Source organism: Schistocerca serialis, unplaced genomic scaffold (genome assembly GCF_023864345.2).
Source record: "Schistocerca serialis cubense isolate TAMUIC-IGC-003099 unplaced genomic scaffold, iqSchSeri2.2 HiC_scaffold_1417, whole genome shotgun sequence".
NCBI lineage: Eukaryota > Metazoa > Arthropoda > Insecta > Orthoptera > Acrididae > Schistocerca > Schistocerca serialis.
In genome coordinates, this window is record NW_026047644.1 from 33,174,941 (window position 1) to 33,193,182 (window position 18,242).

The window sequence follows — 18,242 nt, forward strand, 5'->3', positions numbered from 1 at the left end:
ATGCTTCACTTCAGGTTTACTGTATCCCTTGGACCTTCTTATTGACGATGAAACACAGAAATTGCATCCAAATTTAATACAAATGCCACAATGCCGACTTAAGTACAAGAGGACTGACACTCTCACTTTCTATGATTTGAACCTTTCCTGTGAGTCAAGTTTTTGATTCCGATGCTTCACTTCACGTTTACTGTACCCCTTGGACCTTCTTATTGACGATGAAACCCAGAAATTGCACCTGAATTTAATATAAATGGCACAATGCCGACTTAAGTACAAGAGGACTGACACTCTCACTTTCTATGATTTGAACCTCTTCTGTGAGTCAAGTTTTATATGCCGATGCTTCACTTCAAGTTTGCTGTATCCCTTGGACCTCCTTATTGACGATGAAACACAGAAATTGCATCGGAATTAAATTCAAAACGCACAATGCCGACTTAACAACAAGAGGACTGACACTCTAACTTTCTATGATTTGAACTTCTTCTGTGAGTCCAGTTTTAGATTCCGATGCTTCACTTCAGGTTTTCTGTATCCCTTGGACCTTCTTATTGACGATGAAACACAGAGTTTGCATCCGAAATTAATACAAAAGCCACAATGCCGACTTAAGTACAAGAGGACTGACACTCTAACTTTCTATGATTTGAACCTCTCCTGTGAGTCCAGTTTTAGATTCCGATGATTTACTTAAGGTTTACTGTATCCCTTGGACCTTCTTAGTGACGATAAAACACAGAAATTACATCCGAATTTAATACAAATGGCACAATACCGAATTAGGTACAAGAGGAGAGACACTCTAACTTTCTATGATTTGAATCTCTCCTGTGAGTCCAGTTTTAGATTCCGATGCTTCACTTCAGTTTTACTGTATCGTTTGGACCTTCTTATTGACGATGAAACACAGAAATTGCATCCGAATTCAATACAAAAGGCACAATGCCGGCTTAAGCACAAGAGGACTGACACTCTCCATTTCTATGATTTGAACCTTTCCTGTGAGTCCAGTTTTAGAATCCGATGCTTCACTTCAGGTTTACTGTATACCTTGCACCTTCTTATTGACGATGAAACACAGAAATTGCATCCGAAGTTAATACAAAAGGCACAATGCCGCCATAAGCACAAGAGGACTGACATTCTAACTTTCTATGATTAGAACCTCTCCTGCGAGTCCTGTTTTAGATTCCGATGCTTCACTTCAGGTTTACTGTATCCCTTGGACCTTCTTATTGACAATGAAACACAGAAATAATATCGGAATTAAATTCAAAAGGCACAATGCCGACTTAAGTAAAAGAGGACTGACACTCTAACTTTCAATGATTTGAACCTCTCCTGTGAGTCCAGTTTTAGATACCGATGCTTCACTTCAGGTTTACTGTATCCCTTGGATCTTCTTATTGACGATGAAACACAGAAATTGCATCCGAATTTAATACAAATGGCACAATGTCGACTTAAGTACAAGAGGACTGACACTCTCACTTTCTATGATTTGAACCTCCCCTGTGAGTCCAGTTTTAGATTCCGAAGATTTACTTAAGGTTTACTGTATCCCTTGGACCTTCTTATTGACGTTGAAACACAGAAATTGCATCCGAATTCAATACAAAAGGCACAATGCTGGCTAAAGTACAAGAGGACTGACATTCTAACTTTCTATGATTTGAACCTCTCCTGCGAGTCCAGTTTTAGAGTCCGATGCTTCACTTCAGGTTTACTGTATCCCTTGGACGTTCTTATTGACAATGAAACATAGAAATAGCATCGGAATTAAATTCAAAAGGCACAATGCCGACTTAAGTAAAAGAGGACTGACACTCTAACTTTCTATGATTTGAACCTCTCCTGTGAGTCCAGTTTTAGATTCCGATGCTTCACTTCAGGTTTACTGTATCCCTTGGACCTTCTTATTGACGATGACACACAGAAATTGCACCCTAATTTAATACAAAAGGCACAATACTGACTCAATTACAAGAGGAGTGACACTCTAACTTTCTATGATTTGAACCTCTCCTGTGAGCCAGTTTTAGATTCCGACGTTTCACTTCAGTTTTACTGTATCCCTTGGACCTTCTTATTGCCGATGAAACACAGAAAATGCATCCGAATTTGATACAAATGCCACAATGCCGACATAAGTACAAGAGGACTGACACACTCCTTTTCTATGATTTGAACCTTTCCTGTGAGTCCAGTTTTAGATTCCGATGCTTCACTTCAGGTTTACTGTATACCTTGCACCTTCTTATTGACGATGAAACACAGAAATTGCATCCGAATTTAATACAAAAGGCACAATGCCGACTTAAGTACAAGAGGACTGTCATTCTAACTTTCTATGATTAGAACCTCTCCTGTGAGTCCAGTTTTTAGATTCCGATGCTTCACTTCAGGTTTACTGTATCCCTTGGACCTTCTTATTGACGATGAAACACAGAAATTGCATCCGAATTAAATTCAAAACGCGCAGTGCCGACTTAAGCAAATGAGGACTGACATTCTCACTTTCTATGATTTGAACCTCTCCTGTGAGTCCAGTTTTAGATTCTGATGCTTCACTTCAGGTTTACTGTATACCTTGCACTTTCTTATTGACGATGAAACACAGAGTTTGCATCCGAATTTAATACAAACGGAACAATGCCGACTTAAATACAAGAGGAATGACACTCTAACTTTCTATGATTTGAACCTCTAATGTGAGTCCAGATTTGGATTCCGATGCTTCACTTCAGGTTTACTGTATCCCTTGGACCTTCTTATTGACGATGAAACACAGAAATTGCATCTGAATTTAATACAAATGCCACAATGCCGACTTAAGTACAATAGGACTGACACTCTCACATTCTATGATTTGAAGCTCTCCAGTGAGTCCAGTTTTAGATTCCGATGCTTCTCTTCAGGTTTACTGTATACCTTGCACCTTCTTATTGACGATGAAACACAGAAATTGCACCCGAATTCAATACAAAAGGCACAATGCCGACCTAAGTACAAGAGGCCTGACAGTCTAACTTTCTATGATTTGAACCTCTCCTGTGAGTCCAGTTTTAGAGTCCGATGCTTCACTTCAGGTTTACTGTATCCCTTGGACCTTCTTATTGACGACGACACAAAGAAATTGCACCCGAATTTAATACAAAAGGCACAATACCGACTCAGGTTCAACATGAGTTACACTCTAACTTTCTATGATTTGATCCTCTCCTGTGAGTCCCGTTTTAGATTCCGATGCTTCACTTCAGGTTTATTGTATCCCTTGGACCTTCTTATTGACGATGAAACACAGAAATTGCATCCAAATTTAATACAAATGCCACAATGCCGACTTAAATACAAGAGGAGTGACACTCTCACTTTCTATGATTTGAGAATTTCCTGTGAGTCAAGTTTTTGATTCCGATGCTTCACTCCAGGTTTACTGTATCCCTTGGACCTTCTTATTGACGATGAAACACAGAAATTGCATCGGAATTAAATTCAAAAATCACAATGCCGACTTAACAACAAGAGGACTGACACTCTAACTTTCTATGATTTGAACTTCTTCTGTGAGTCCAGTTTTAGATTCCGATGCTTCACTACAGGTTTTCTGTATCCCTTGGACCTTCTTATTGACGATGAAACACAGAGTTTGCATCCGAAATTAATACACAAGGCACAATGCCGACTTAAGTACAAGAGGACTGACACTCTAACTTTCTATGATTTGAACCTCTCCTGTGAGTCCAGTTTTAGATTCCGATGATTTACTTAACGTTTACTGTATACCTTGGACCTTCTTATTGACGATAAAACACAGAAATTACATCCGAATTTAATACAAAAGGCACAATATCGAATTAGGTACAAGAGGAGAGACACTCTAACTTTCTATGATTGGAATCTCTCCTGTGAGTACAGTTTTAGATTCCGATGCTTCACTTCAGTTTTACTGTATCCTTTGGACCTTCTTATTGACGATGAAACACAGAAATTGCATCGGAATTAAATTCAAAAGGCACAATGCCGACCTAAGTAGAAGAGAACTGACACTCTCACTTTCTATGATTTGAACCTCACCTGTGAGTCCAGTTTTAGATTCCGATGCTTCACTTCAGGTTTAATGTATCCCTTGGACCTTCTTATTGATGATGAAACACAGAAAATGCATCCGAATTTGATACAAATGCCACAATGCCGACATAAGTACAAGAGGACTGTCATTCTCGATCTCTATGATTTGAACCTTTCCTGTGAGTCCAGTTTTAGATTCCGATGCTTCACTTCAGGTTTACTGTATACCTTGCACCTTCTTATTGACGATGAAACACAGAAATTGCATCCGAAGTTAATACAAAAGGCACAATGCCGCCATAAGTACAAGAGGACTGACATTCTAACTTTTTATGATTAGAACCTCTCCTGTGAGTCCTGTTTTAGATTCCGATGCTTCACTTCAGGTTTACTGTATCCCTTGGATGTTCTTATTGACAATGAAACACAGAAATAGCATTGGAATTAAATCAAAAGGCACAATGCCGACTTAACTACAAGAGGACTGACACTCTAACTTTCTATGATTTGAACCTCTCCTGTGAGTCCAGTTTTAGATTCCGATGCTTCACTTCAGTTTTACTGTATCGTTTGGACCTTCTTATTGACGATGAAACACAGAAATTGCATCCGAATTCAATACAAAAGGCACAATGCCGCTTTAAGCACAAGAGGACTGACACTCTCCATTTCTATGATTTGAACCTTTCCTGTGAGTCCAGTTTTAGATTCCGATGCTTCACTTCAGGTTTACTGTATACCTTGCACCTTCTTATTGACGATGAAACACAGAAATTGCATCCGAAGTTAATACAAAAGGCACAATGCCGCCATAAGCTCAAGAGGACTGACATTCTAACTTTCTATGATTAGAACCTCTCCTGCGAGTCCTGTTTTAGATTCCGATGCTTCACTTCAGGTTTACTGTATCCCTTGGACCTTCTTATTGACAATGAAACACAGAAATAATATCGGAATTAAATTCAAAAGGCACAATGCCGACTTAAGTAAAAGAGGACTGACACTCTAACTTTCTATGATTTGAACCTCTCCTGTGAGTCCAGTTTTAGATACCGATGCTTCACTTCAGGTTTACTGTATCCCTTGGATCTTCTTATTGACGATGAAACACAGAAATTGCATCCGAATTTAATACAAATGGCACAATGTCGACTTAAGTACAAGAGGACTGACACTCTCACTTTCTATGTTTTGAACCTCCCCTGTGAGTCCAGTTTTAGATTCCGATGATTTACTTAAGGTTTACTGTATCCCTTGGACCTTCTTATTGACGTTGAAACACAGAAATTGCATCCGAATTCAATACAAAAGCCACAATGCCGGCTAAAGTACAAGAGGACTGACATTCTAACTTTCTATGATTTGAACCTCTCCTGCGAGTCCAGTTTTAGAGTCCGATGCTTCACTTCAGGTTTACTGTATCCCTTGGACGTTCTTATTGACAATGAAACACAGAAATAGCATCGGAATTAAATTCAAAAGGCACAATGCCGACTTAAGTAAAAGAGGACTGACACTCCAACTTTCTATGATTTCAACCTCTCCTGTGAGTCCAGTTTTAGATTCCGATGCTTCACTTCAGGTTTACTGTATCCCTTGGACCTTCTTATTGACGATGAAACACAGAAATTGCATCCAAATTTAATACAAATGCCACAATGCCGACTTAAGTACAAGAGGACTGACACTCTCACTTTCTATGATTTGAACCTTTCCTGTGAGTCAAGTTTTTGATTCCGATGCTTCACTTCACGTTTACTGTACCCCTTGGACCTTCTTATTGACGATGAAACCCAGAAATTGCACCTGAATTTAATATAAATGGCACAATGCCGACTTAAGTACAAGAGGACTGACACTCTCACTTTCTATGATTTGAACCTCTTCTGTGAGTCAAGTTTTATATGCCGATGCTTCACTTCAAGTTTGCTGTATCCCTTGGACCTTCTTATTGACGATGAAACACAGAAATAATATCGGAATTAAATTCAAAAGGCACAATGCCGACTTAAGTAAAAGAGGACTGACACTCTAACTTTCTATGATTTGAACCTCTCCTGTGAGTCCAGTTTTAGATACCGATGCTTCACTTCAGGTTTACTGTATCCCTTGGGTCTTCTTATTGACGATGAAACACAGAAATTGCATCCGAATTTAATACAAATGGCACAATGTCGACTTAAGTACAAGAGGACTGACACTCTCACTTTCTATGATTTGAACCTCCCCTGTGAGTCCAGTTTTATATGCCGATGCTTCACTTCAAGTTTGCTGTATCCCTTGGACCTTCTTATTGACGATGAAACACAGAAATTGCATCGGAATTAAATTCAAAACGCACAATGCCGACTTAACAACAAGAGGACTGACACTCTAACTTTCTATGATTTGAACTTCTTCTGTGAGTCCAGTTTTAGATTCCGATGCTTCACTTCAGGTTTACTGTATCCCTTGGACCTTCTTATTGACAATGAAACACAGAAATAATATCGGAATTAAATTCAAAAGGCACAATGCCGACTTAAGTAAAAGAGGACTGACACTCTAACTTTCAATGATTTTAACCTCTCCTGTGAGTCCAGTTTTAGATACCGATGCTTCACTTCAAGTTTGCTGTATCCCTTGGACCTTCTTATTGACGATGAAACACAGAAATTGCATCCGAAGTTAATACAAAAGGCACAATGCCGCCATAAGCACAAGAGGACTGACATTCTAACTTTCTATGATTAGAACCTCTCCTGCGAGTCCTGTTTTAGATTCCGGTGCTTCACTTCAGGTTTACTGTATCCCTTGGACCTTCTTATTGACAATGAAACACAGAAATAATATCGGAATTAAATTCAAAAGGCACAATGCCGACTTAAGTAAAAGAGGACTGACACTCTAACTTTCTATGATTTGAACCTCTCCTGTGAGTCCAGTTTTAGATACCGATGCTTCACTTCAGGTTTACTGTATCCCTTGGATCTTCTTATTGACGATGAAACACAGAAATTGCATCCGAATTTAATACAAATGGCACAATGTCGACTTAAGTACAAGAGGACTGACACACTCACTTTCTATGATTTGAACCTCCCCTGTGAGTCCAGTTTTATATGCCGATGCTTCACTTCAAGTTTGCTGTATCCCTTGGACCTTCTTATTGACGATGAAACACAGAAATTGCATCGGAATTAAATTCAAAACGCACAATGCCGACTTAACAACAAGAGGACTGACACTCTAACTTTCTATGATTTGAACTTCTTCTGTGAGTCCAGTTTTAGATTCCGATGCTTCACTTCAGGTTTTCTGTATCCCTTGGACCTTCTTATTGACGATGAAACACAGAAATTGCATCCGAAGTTAATACAAAAGGCACAATGCCGCCATAAGCACAAGAGGACTGACATTCTAACTTTCTATGATTAGAACCTCTCCTGCGAGTCCTGTTTTAGATTCCGATGCTTCACTTCAGGTTTACTGTATCCCTTGGACCTTCTTATTGACAATGAAACACAGAAATAATATCGGAATTAAATTCAAAAGGCACAATGCCGACTTAAGTAAAAGAGGACTGACACTCTAACTTTCTATGATTTGAACCTCTCCTGTGAGTCCAGTTTTAGATACCGATGCTTCACTTCAGGTTTACTGTATCCCTTGGAACTTCTTATTGACGATGAAACACAGAAATTGCATCCGAATTTAATACAAATGGCACAATGTCGACTTAAGTACAAGAGGACTGACACACTCACTTTCTATGATTTGAACCTCCCCTGTGAGTCCAGTTTTATATGCCGATGCTTCACTTCAAGTTTGCTGTATCCCTTGGACCTTCTTATTGACGATGAAACACAGAAATTGCATCGGAATTAAATTCAAAACGCACAATGCCGACTTAACAACAAGAGGACTGACACTCTAACTTTCTATGATTTGAACTTCTTCTGTGAGTCCAGTTTTAGATTCCGATGCTTCACTTCAGGTTTTCTTTATCCCTTGGACCTTCTTCTTGTTGATGAAACACAGAGTTTGCATCCGAAATTAATACAAAAGCCACAATGCCGACTTAAGTACAAGAGGACTGACACTCTAACTTTCTATGATTTGAACCTCTCCTGTGAGTCCAGTTTTAGATTCCGATGATTTACTTAAGGTTTACTGTATCCCTTGGACCTTCTTAGTGACGATAAAACACAGAAATTACATCCGAATTTAATACAAATGGCACAATACCGAATTAGGTACAAGAGGAGAGACACTCTAACTTTCTATGATTTGAATCTCTCCTGTGAGTCCAGTTTTAGATTCCGATGCTTCACTTCAGTTTTACTGTATCCCTTGGACCTTCTTATTGCCGATGAAACACAGAAAATGCATCCGAATTTGATACAAATGCCACAATGCCGACATAAGTACAAGAGGACTGACACACTCCTTTTCTATGATTTGAACCTTTCCTGTGAGTCCAGTTTTAGATTCCGATGCTTCACTTCAGGTTTACTGTATACCTTGCACCTTCGTATTGACGATGAAACACAGAAATTGCATCTGAAGTTAATACAAAAGGCACAATGCTGCCATAAGCACAAGAGGACTGACATTCTAACTTTCTATGATTAGAACCTCTCCTGCGAGTCCTGTTTTAGATTCCGATGCTTCACTTCAGGTTTACTGTATCCCTTGGACCTTCTTATTGACAATGAAACACAGAAATAATATCGGAATTAAATTCAAAAGGCACAATGCCGACTTAAGTAAAAGAGGACTGACACTCTAACTTTCAATGATTTGAACCTCTCCTGTGAGTCCAGTTTTAGATACCGATGCTTCACTTCAGGTTTACTGTATCCCTTGGATCTTCTTATTGACGATGAAACACAGAAATTGCATCCGAATTTAATACAAATGGCACAATGTCGACTTAAGTACAAGAGGACTGACACTCTCACTTTCTATGATTTGAACCTCCCCTGTGAGTCCAGTTTTAGATTCCGAAGATTTACTTAAGGTTTACTGTATCCCTTGGACCTTCTTAATGACGTTGAAACACAGAAATTGCATCCGAATTCAATACAAAAGGCACAATGCTGGCTAAAGTACAAGAGGACTGACATTCTAACTTTCTATGATTTGAACCTCTCCTGCGAGTCCAGTTTTAGAGTCCGATGCTTCACTTCAGGTTTACTGTATCCCTTGGACGTTCTTATTGACAATGAAACATAGAAATAGCATCGGAATTAAATTCAAAAGGCACAATGCCGACTTAAGTAAAAGAGGACTGACACTCTAACTTTCTATGATTTGAACCTCTCCTGTGAGTCCAGTTTTAGATTCCGATGCTTCACTTCAGGTTTACTGTATCCCTTGGACCTTCTTATTGACGATGACACACAGAAATTGCACCCTAATTTAATACAAAAGGCACAATACTGACTCAATTACAAGAGGAGTGACACTCTAACTTTCTATGATTTGAACCTCTCCTGTGAGCCAGTTTTAGATTCCGACGTTTCACTTCAGTTTTACTGTATCCCTTGGACCTTCTTATTGCCGATGAAACACAGAAAATGCATCCGAATTTGATACAAATGCCACATTGCCGACATAAGTACAAGAGGACTGACACACTCCTTTTCTATGATTTGAACCTTTCCTGTGAGTCCAGTTTTAGATTCCGATGCTTCACTTCAGGTTTACTGTATACCTTGCACCTTCTTATTGACGATGAAACACAGAAATTGCATCCGAATTTAATACAAAAGGCACAATGCCGACTTAAGTACAAGAGGACTGTCATTCTAACTTTCTATGATTAGAACCTCTCCTGTGAGTCCAGTTTTTAGATTCCGATGCTTCACTTCAGGTTTACTGTATCCCTTGGACCTTCTTATTGACGATGAAACACAGAAATTGCATCCGAATTAAATTCAAAACGCGCAGTGCCGACTTAAGCAAATGAGGGATGACATTCTCACTTTCTATGATTTGAACCTCTCCTGTGAGTCCAGTTTTAGATTCTGATGCTTCACTTCAGGTTTACTGTATACCTTGCACTTTCTTATTGACGATGAAACACAGAGTTTGCATCCGAATTTAATACAAACGGAACAATGCCGACTTAAATACAAGAGGAATGACACTCTAACTTTCTATGATTTGAACCTCTAATGTGAGTCCAGAATTGGATTCCGATGCTTCACTTCAGGTTTACTGTATCCCTTGGACCTTCTTATTGACGATGAAACACAGAAATTGCATCTGAATTTAATACAAATGCCACAATGCCGACTTAAGTACAATAGGACTGACACTCTCACATTCTATGATTTGAAGCTCTCCAGTGAGTCCAGTTTTAGATTCCGATGCTTCTCTTCAGGTTTACTGTATACCTTGCACCTTCTTATTGACGATGAAACACAGAAATTGCACCCGAATTCAATACAAAAGGCACAATGCCGACCTAAGTACAAGAGGCCTGACAGTCTAACTTTCTATGATTTGAACCTCTCCTGTGAGTCCAGTTTTAGAGTCCGATGCTTCACTTCAGGTTTACTTTATCCCTTGGACCTTCTTATTGACGACGACACAAAGAAATTGCACCCGAATTTAATACAAAAGGCACAATACCGACTCAGGTTCAACATGAGTTACACTCTAACTTTCTATGATTTGATCCTCTCCTGTGAGTCCCGTTTTAGATTCGGATGCTTCACTTCAGGTTTATTGTATCCCTTGGACCTTCTTATTGACGATGAAACACAGAAATTGCATCCAAATTTAATACAAACGGAACAATGCCGACTTAAATACAAGAGGAATGACATTCTATCTTTCTATGATTTGAACCTCTCCTGCGAGTCCAGTTTTAGAGTCCGATGCTTCACTTCAGGTTTACTGTATCCCTTGGACGTTCTTATTGACAATGAAACATAGAAATAGCATCGGAATTAAATTCAAAAGGCACAATGCCGACTTAAGTAAAAGAGGACTGACACTCTATTTTTCTATGATTTGAACCTCTCCTGTGAGTCCAGTTTTAGATTCCGATGCTTCACTTCAGGTTTACTGTATCCCTTGGACCTTCTTATTGACGATGACACACAGAAATTGCACCCTAATTTAATACAAAAGGCACAATACTGACTCAATTACAAGAGGAGTGACACTCTAACTTTCTATGATTTGAACCTCTCCTGTGAGCCAGTTTTAGATTCCGACGTTTCACTTCAGTTTTACTGTATCCCTTGGACCTTCTTATTGCCGATGAAACACAGAAAATGCATCCGAATTTGATACAAATGCCACAATGCCGACATAAGTACAAGAGGACTGACACACTCCTTTTCTATGATTTGAACCTTTCCTGTGAGTCCAGTTTTAGATTCCGATGCTTCACTTCAGGTTTACTGTATACCTTGCACCTTCTTATTGACGATGAAACACAGAAATTGCATCCGAATTTAATACAAAAGGCACAATGCCGACTTAAGTACAAGAGGACTGTCATTCTAACTTTCTATGATTAGAACCTCTCCTGTGAGTCCAGTTTTTAGATTCCGATGCTTCACTTCAGGTTTACTGTATCCCTTGGACCTTCTTATTGACGATGAAACACAGAAATTGCATCCGAATTAAATTCAAAACGCGCAGTGCCGACTTAAGCAAATGAGGGATGACATTCTCACTTTCTATGATTTGAACCTCTCCTGTGAGTCCAGTTTTAGATTCTGATGCTTCACTTCAGGTTTACTGTATACCTTGCACTTTCTTATTGACGATGAAACACAGAGTTTGCATCCGAATTTAATACAAACGGAACAATGCCGACTTAAATACAAGAGGAATGACACTCTAACTTTCTATGATTTGAACCTCTAATGTGAGTCCAGAATTGGATTCCGATGCTTCACTTCAGGTTTACTGTATCCCTTGGACCTTCTTATTGACGATGAAACACAGAAATTGCATCTGAATTTAATACAAATGCCACAATGCCGACTTAAGTACAATAGGACTGACACTCTCACATTCTATGATTTGAAGCTCTCCAGTGAGTCCAGTTTTAGATTCCGATGCTTCTCTTCAGGTTTACTGTATACCTTGCACCTTCTTATTGACGATGAAACACAGAAATTGCACCCGAATTCAATACAAAAGGCACAATGCCGACCTAAGTACAAGAGGCCTGACAGTCTAACTTTCTATGATTTGAACCTCTCCTGTGAGTCCAGTTTTAGAGTCCGATGCTTCACTTCAGGTTTACTTTATCCCTTGGACCTTCTTATTGACGACGACACAAAGAAATTGCACCCGAATTAAATACAAAAGGCACAATACCGACTCAGGTTCAACATGAGTTACACTCTAACTTTCTATGATTTGATCCTCTCCTGTGAGTCCCGTTTTAGATTCGGATGCTTCACTTCAGGTTTATTGTATCCCTTGGACCTTCTTATTGACGATGAAACACAGAAATTGCATCCAAATTTAATACAAATGCCACAATGCCGACTTAAGTACAAGAGGAGTGACACTCTCACTTTCTATGATTTGAACATTTCCTGTGAGTCAAGTTTTTGATTCCGATGCTTCACTCCAGGTTTACTGTATCCCTTGGACCTTCTTATTGACGATGAAACAAAGAAATTGCATCGGAATTAAATTCAAAAATCACAATGCCGACTTAACAACAAGAGGACTGACACTCTAACTTTCTATGATTTGGACTTCTTCTGTGAGTCCAGTTTTAGATTCCGATGCTTCACTACAGGTTTTCTGTATCCCTTGGACCTTCTTATTGACGATGAAACACAGAGTTTGCATCCGAAATTAATACACAAGGCACAATGCCGACTTAAGTACAAGAGGACTGACACTCTAACTTTCTATGATTTGAACCTCTCCTGTGAGTCCAGTTTTAGATTCCGATGATTTACTTAACGTTTACTGTATACCTTGGACCTTCTTATTGACGATAAAACACAGAAATTACATCCGAATTTAATACAAAAGGCACAATATCGAATTAGGTACAAGAGGAGAGACACTCTAACTTTCTATGATTGGAATCTCTCCTGTGAGTACAGTTTTAGATTCCGATGCTTCACTTCAGTTTTACTGTATCCTTTGGACCTTCTTATTGACGATGAAACACAGAAATTGCATCGGAATTAAATTCAAAAGGCACAATGCCGACCTAAGTAGAAGAGAACTGACACTCTCACTTTCTATGATTTGAACCTCACCTGTGAGTCCAGTTTTAGATTCCGATGCTTCACTTCAGGTTTAATGTATCCCTTGGACCTTCTTATTGATGATGAAACACAGAAAATGCATCCGAATTTGATACAAATGCCACAATGCCGACATAAGTACAAGAGGACTGACATTCTCGATTTCTATGATTTGAACCTTTCCTGTGAGTCCAGTTTTAGATTCCGATGCTTCACTTCAGGTTTACTGTATACCTTGCACCTTCTTATTGACGATGAAACACAGAAATTGCATCCGAAGTTAATACAAAAGGCACAATGCCGCCATAAGTACAAGAGGACTGACATTCTAACTTTTTATGATTAGAACCTCTCCTGTGAGTCCTGTTTTAGATTCCGATGCTTCACTTCAGGTTTACTGTATCCCTTGGATGTTCTTATTGACAATGAAACACAGAAATAGCATTGGAATTAAATCAAAAGGCACAATGCCGACTTAAGTACAAGAGGACTGACACTCTAACTTTCTATGATTTGAACCTCTCCTGTGAGTCCAGTTTTAGATTCCGATGCTTCACTTCAGTTTTACTGTATCGTTTGGACCTTCTTATTGACGATGAAACACAGAAATTGCTTCCGAATTCAATACAAAAGGCACAATGCCGGCTTCAGCACAAGAGGACTGACACTCTCCATTTCTATGATTTGAACCTTTCCTGTGAGTCCAGTTTTAGATTCCGATGCTTCACTTCAGGTTTACTGTATACCTTGCACCTTCTTATTGACGATGAAACACAGAAATTGCATCCGAAGTTAATACAAAAGGCGCAATGCCGCCATAAGCACAAGAGGACTGACATTCTAACTTTCTATGATTAGAACCTCTCCTTCGAGTCCTGTTTTAGATTCCGATGCTTCACTTCAGGTTTACTGTATCCCTGGGACCTTCTTATTGACAATGAAACACAGAAATAATATCGGAATTACATTCAAAAGGCACAATGCCGACTTAAGTAAAAGAGGACTGACACTCTAACTTTCTATGATTTGAACCTCTCCTGTGAGTCCAGTTTTAGATACCGATGCTTCACTTCAGGTTTACTGTATCCCTTGGATCTTCTTATTGACGATGAAACACAGAAATTGCATCCGAATTTAATACAAATGGCACAATGTCGACTTAAGTACAAGCGGACTGACACTCTCACATTCTATGATTTGAAGCTCTCCAGTGAGTCCAGTTTTAGATTCCGATGCTTCTCTTCAGGTTTACTGTATACCTTGCACCTTCTTATTGACGATGAAACACAGAAATTGCACCCGAATTCAATACAAAAGGCACAATGCCGACCTAAGTACAAGAGGCCTGACAGTCTAACTTTCTATGATTTGAACCTCTCCTGTGAGTCCAGTTTTAGATTCCGATGATTTACTTAAGGTTTACTGTATCCCTTGGACCTTCTTAGTGACGATAAAACACAGAAATTACATCCGAATTTAATACAAATGGCACAATACCGAATTAGGTACAAGAGGAGAGACACTCTAACTTTCTATGATTTGAATCTCTCCTGTGAGACCAGTTTTAGATTCCGATGCTTCACATCAGTTTTACTGTATCGTTTGGACCTTCTTATTGACGATGAAACACAGAAATTGCATCCGAATTCAATACAAAAGGCACAATGCCGGCTTAAGCACAAGAGGACTGACACTCTCCATTTCTATGATTTGAACCTTTCCTGTGAGTCCAGTTTTAGAATCCGATGCTTCACTTCAGGTTTACTGTATACCTTGCACCTTCTTATTGACGATGAAACACAGAAATTGCATCCGAAGTTAATACAAAAGGCACAATGCCGCCATAAGCACAAGAGGACTGACATTCTAACTTTCTATGATTAGAACCTCTCCTGCGAGTCCTGTTTTAGATTCCGATGCTTCACTTCAGGTTTACTGTATCCCTTGGACCTTCTTATTGACAATGAAACACAGAAATAATATCGGAATTAAATTCAAAAGGCACAATGCCGACTTAAGCAAAAGAGGACTGACACTCTAACTTTCTATGATTTGAACCTCTCCTGTGAGTCCAGTTTTAGATACCGATGCTTCACTTCAGGTTTACTGTATCCCTTGGATCTTCTTATTGACGATGAAACACAGAAATTGCATCCGAATTTAATACAAATGGCACAATGTCGACTTAAGTACAAGAGGACTGACACTCTCACTTTCTATGATTTGAACCTCCCCTGTGAGTCCAGTTTTATATGCCGATGCTTCACTTCAAGTTTGCTGTATCCCTTGGACCTTCTTATTGACGATGAAACACAGAAATTGCATCGGAATTAAATTCAAAACGCACAATGCCGACTTAACAACAAGAGGACTGACACTCTAACTTTCTATGATTTGAACTTCTTCTGTGAGTCCAGTTTTAGATTCCGATGATTCACTTCAGGTTTTCTGTATCCCTTGGACCTTCTTATTGACGATGAAACACAGAGTTTGCATCCGAAATTAATACAAAAGCCACAATGCCGACTTAAGTACAAGAGGACTGACACTCTAACTTTCTATGATTTGAACCTCTCCTGTGAGTCCAGTTTTAGAGTCCGATGATTTACTTAAGGTTTACTGTATCCCTTGGACCTTCTTAGTGACGATAAAACACAGAAATTACATACGAATTTAATACAAATGGCACAATACCGAATTAGGTACAAGAGGTGAGACACTCTAACTTTCTATGATTTGAATCTCTCCTGTGAGTCCAGTTTTAGATTCCGATGCTTCACTTCAGTTTTACTGTATCCCTTGGACCTTCATATTGCCGATGAAACACAGAAAATGCATCCGAATTTGATACAAATGCCACAATGCCGACATAAGTACAAGAGGACTGACACACTCCTTTTCAATGATTTGAACCTTTCCTGTGAGTCCAGTTTTAGATTCCGATGCTTCACTTCAGGTTTACTGTATACCTTGAACCTTCTTATTGACGATGAAACACAGAAATTGCATCCGAAGTTAATACAAAAGGCACAATGCCGCCATAAGCACAAGAGGACTGACATTCTAACTTTCTATGATTAGAACCTCTCCTGCGAGTCCAGTTTTAGATTCCGATGCTTCACTTCATGTTTACTGTATACCTTGCACCTTCTTATTGACAATGAAACACAGAAATAATATCGGAATTAAATTCAAAAGGCACAATGCCGACTTAAGTAAAAGAGGACTGACACTCTAACTTTCTATGATTTGAACCTCTCCTGTGAGTCCAGTTTTAGATACCGATGCTTCACTTCAGGTTTACTGTATCCCTTGGATCTTCTTATTGACGATGAAACACAGAAATTGCATCCGAATTTAATACAAATGGCACAATGTCGACTTAAGTACAAGAGGACTGACACTCTCACTTTCTATGATTTGAACCTCCCCTGTGAGTCCAGTTTTAGATTCCGAAGATTTACTTAAGGTTTACTGTATCCCTTGGACCTTCTTAATGACGTTGAAACACAGAAATTGCATCCGAATTCAATACAAAAGGCACAATGCCGGTAAAGTACAAGAGGACTGACATTCTAACTTTCTATGATTTGAACCTCTCCTGCGAGTGCAGTTTTAGAGTCCGATGCTTCACTTCAGGTTTACTGTATCCCTTGGACGTTCTTATTGACAATGAAACACAGAAATAGCATCGGAATTAAATTCAAAAGGCACAATGCCGACTTAAGTAAAAGAGGACTGACACTCTAACTTTCTATGAATTGAACCTCTCCTGTGAGCCCAGTTTTAGATTCCGACGTTTCACTTCAGTTTTACTGTATCCCTTGGACCTTCTTATTGCCGATGAAACACAGAAAATGCATCCGAATTTGATACAAATGCCACAATGCCGACATAAGTACAAGAGGACTGACACACTCCTTTTCTATGATTTGAACCTTTCCTGTGAGTCCAGTTTTAGATTCCGATGCTTCACTTCATGTTTACTGTATACCTTGCACCTTCTTATTGACGATGAAACACAGAAATTGCATCCGAATTTAATACAAAAGGCACAATGCCGACTTAAGTACAAGAGGACTGTCATTCTAACTTTCTATGATTAGAACCTCTCCTGTGAGTCCTGTTTTAGATTCCGATGCTTCACTTCAGGTTTACTGTATCCCTTGGACCTTCTTATTGACAATGAAACACAGAAATAGCATCGGAATTAAATTCAAAAGGCACAATGCCGACTTAAGTAAAAGAGGACTGACACTCTAACTGTCTATGATTTGAATCTCTCCTGTGAGTCCAGTTTTTAGATTCCGATGCTTCACTTCAGGTTTACTGTATCCCTTGGACCTTCTTATTGACGATGAAACACAGAAATTGCATCCGAATTAAATTCAAAACGCGCAGTGCCGACTTAAGCAAATGAGGACTGACATTCTCACTTTCTATGATTTGAACCTCTCCTGTGAGTCCAGTTTTAGATTCTGATGCTTCACTTCAGGTTTACTGTATACCTTGGACTTTCTTATTGACGATGAAACACAGAGTTTGCATCCGAATTTAATACAAACGGAACAATGCCGACTTAAATACAAGGGGAATGACACTCTAACTTTCTATGATTTGAACCTCTAATGTGAGTCCAGATTTGGATTCCGATGCTTCACTTCAGGTTTACTGTATCCCTTGGACCTTCTTATTGACGATGAAACACAGAAATTGCATCTGAATTTAATACAAATGCTACAATGCCGACTTAAGTACAAGAGGACTGACACTCTCACATTCTATGATTTGAAGCTCTCCAGTGAGTCCAGTTTTAGATTCCGATGCTTCTCTTCAGGTTTACTGTATACCTTGCACCTTCTTATTGACGATGAAACACAGAAATTGCACCCGAATTCAATACAAAAGGCACAATGCCGACCTAAGTACAAGAGGCCTGAC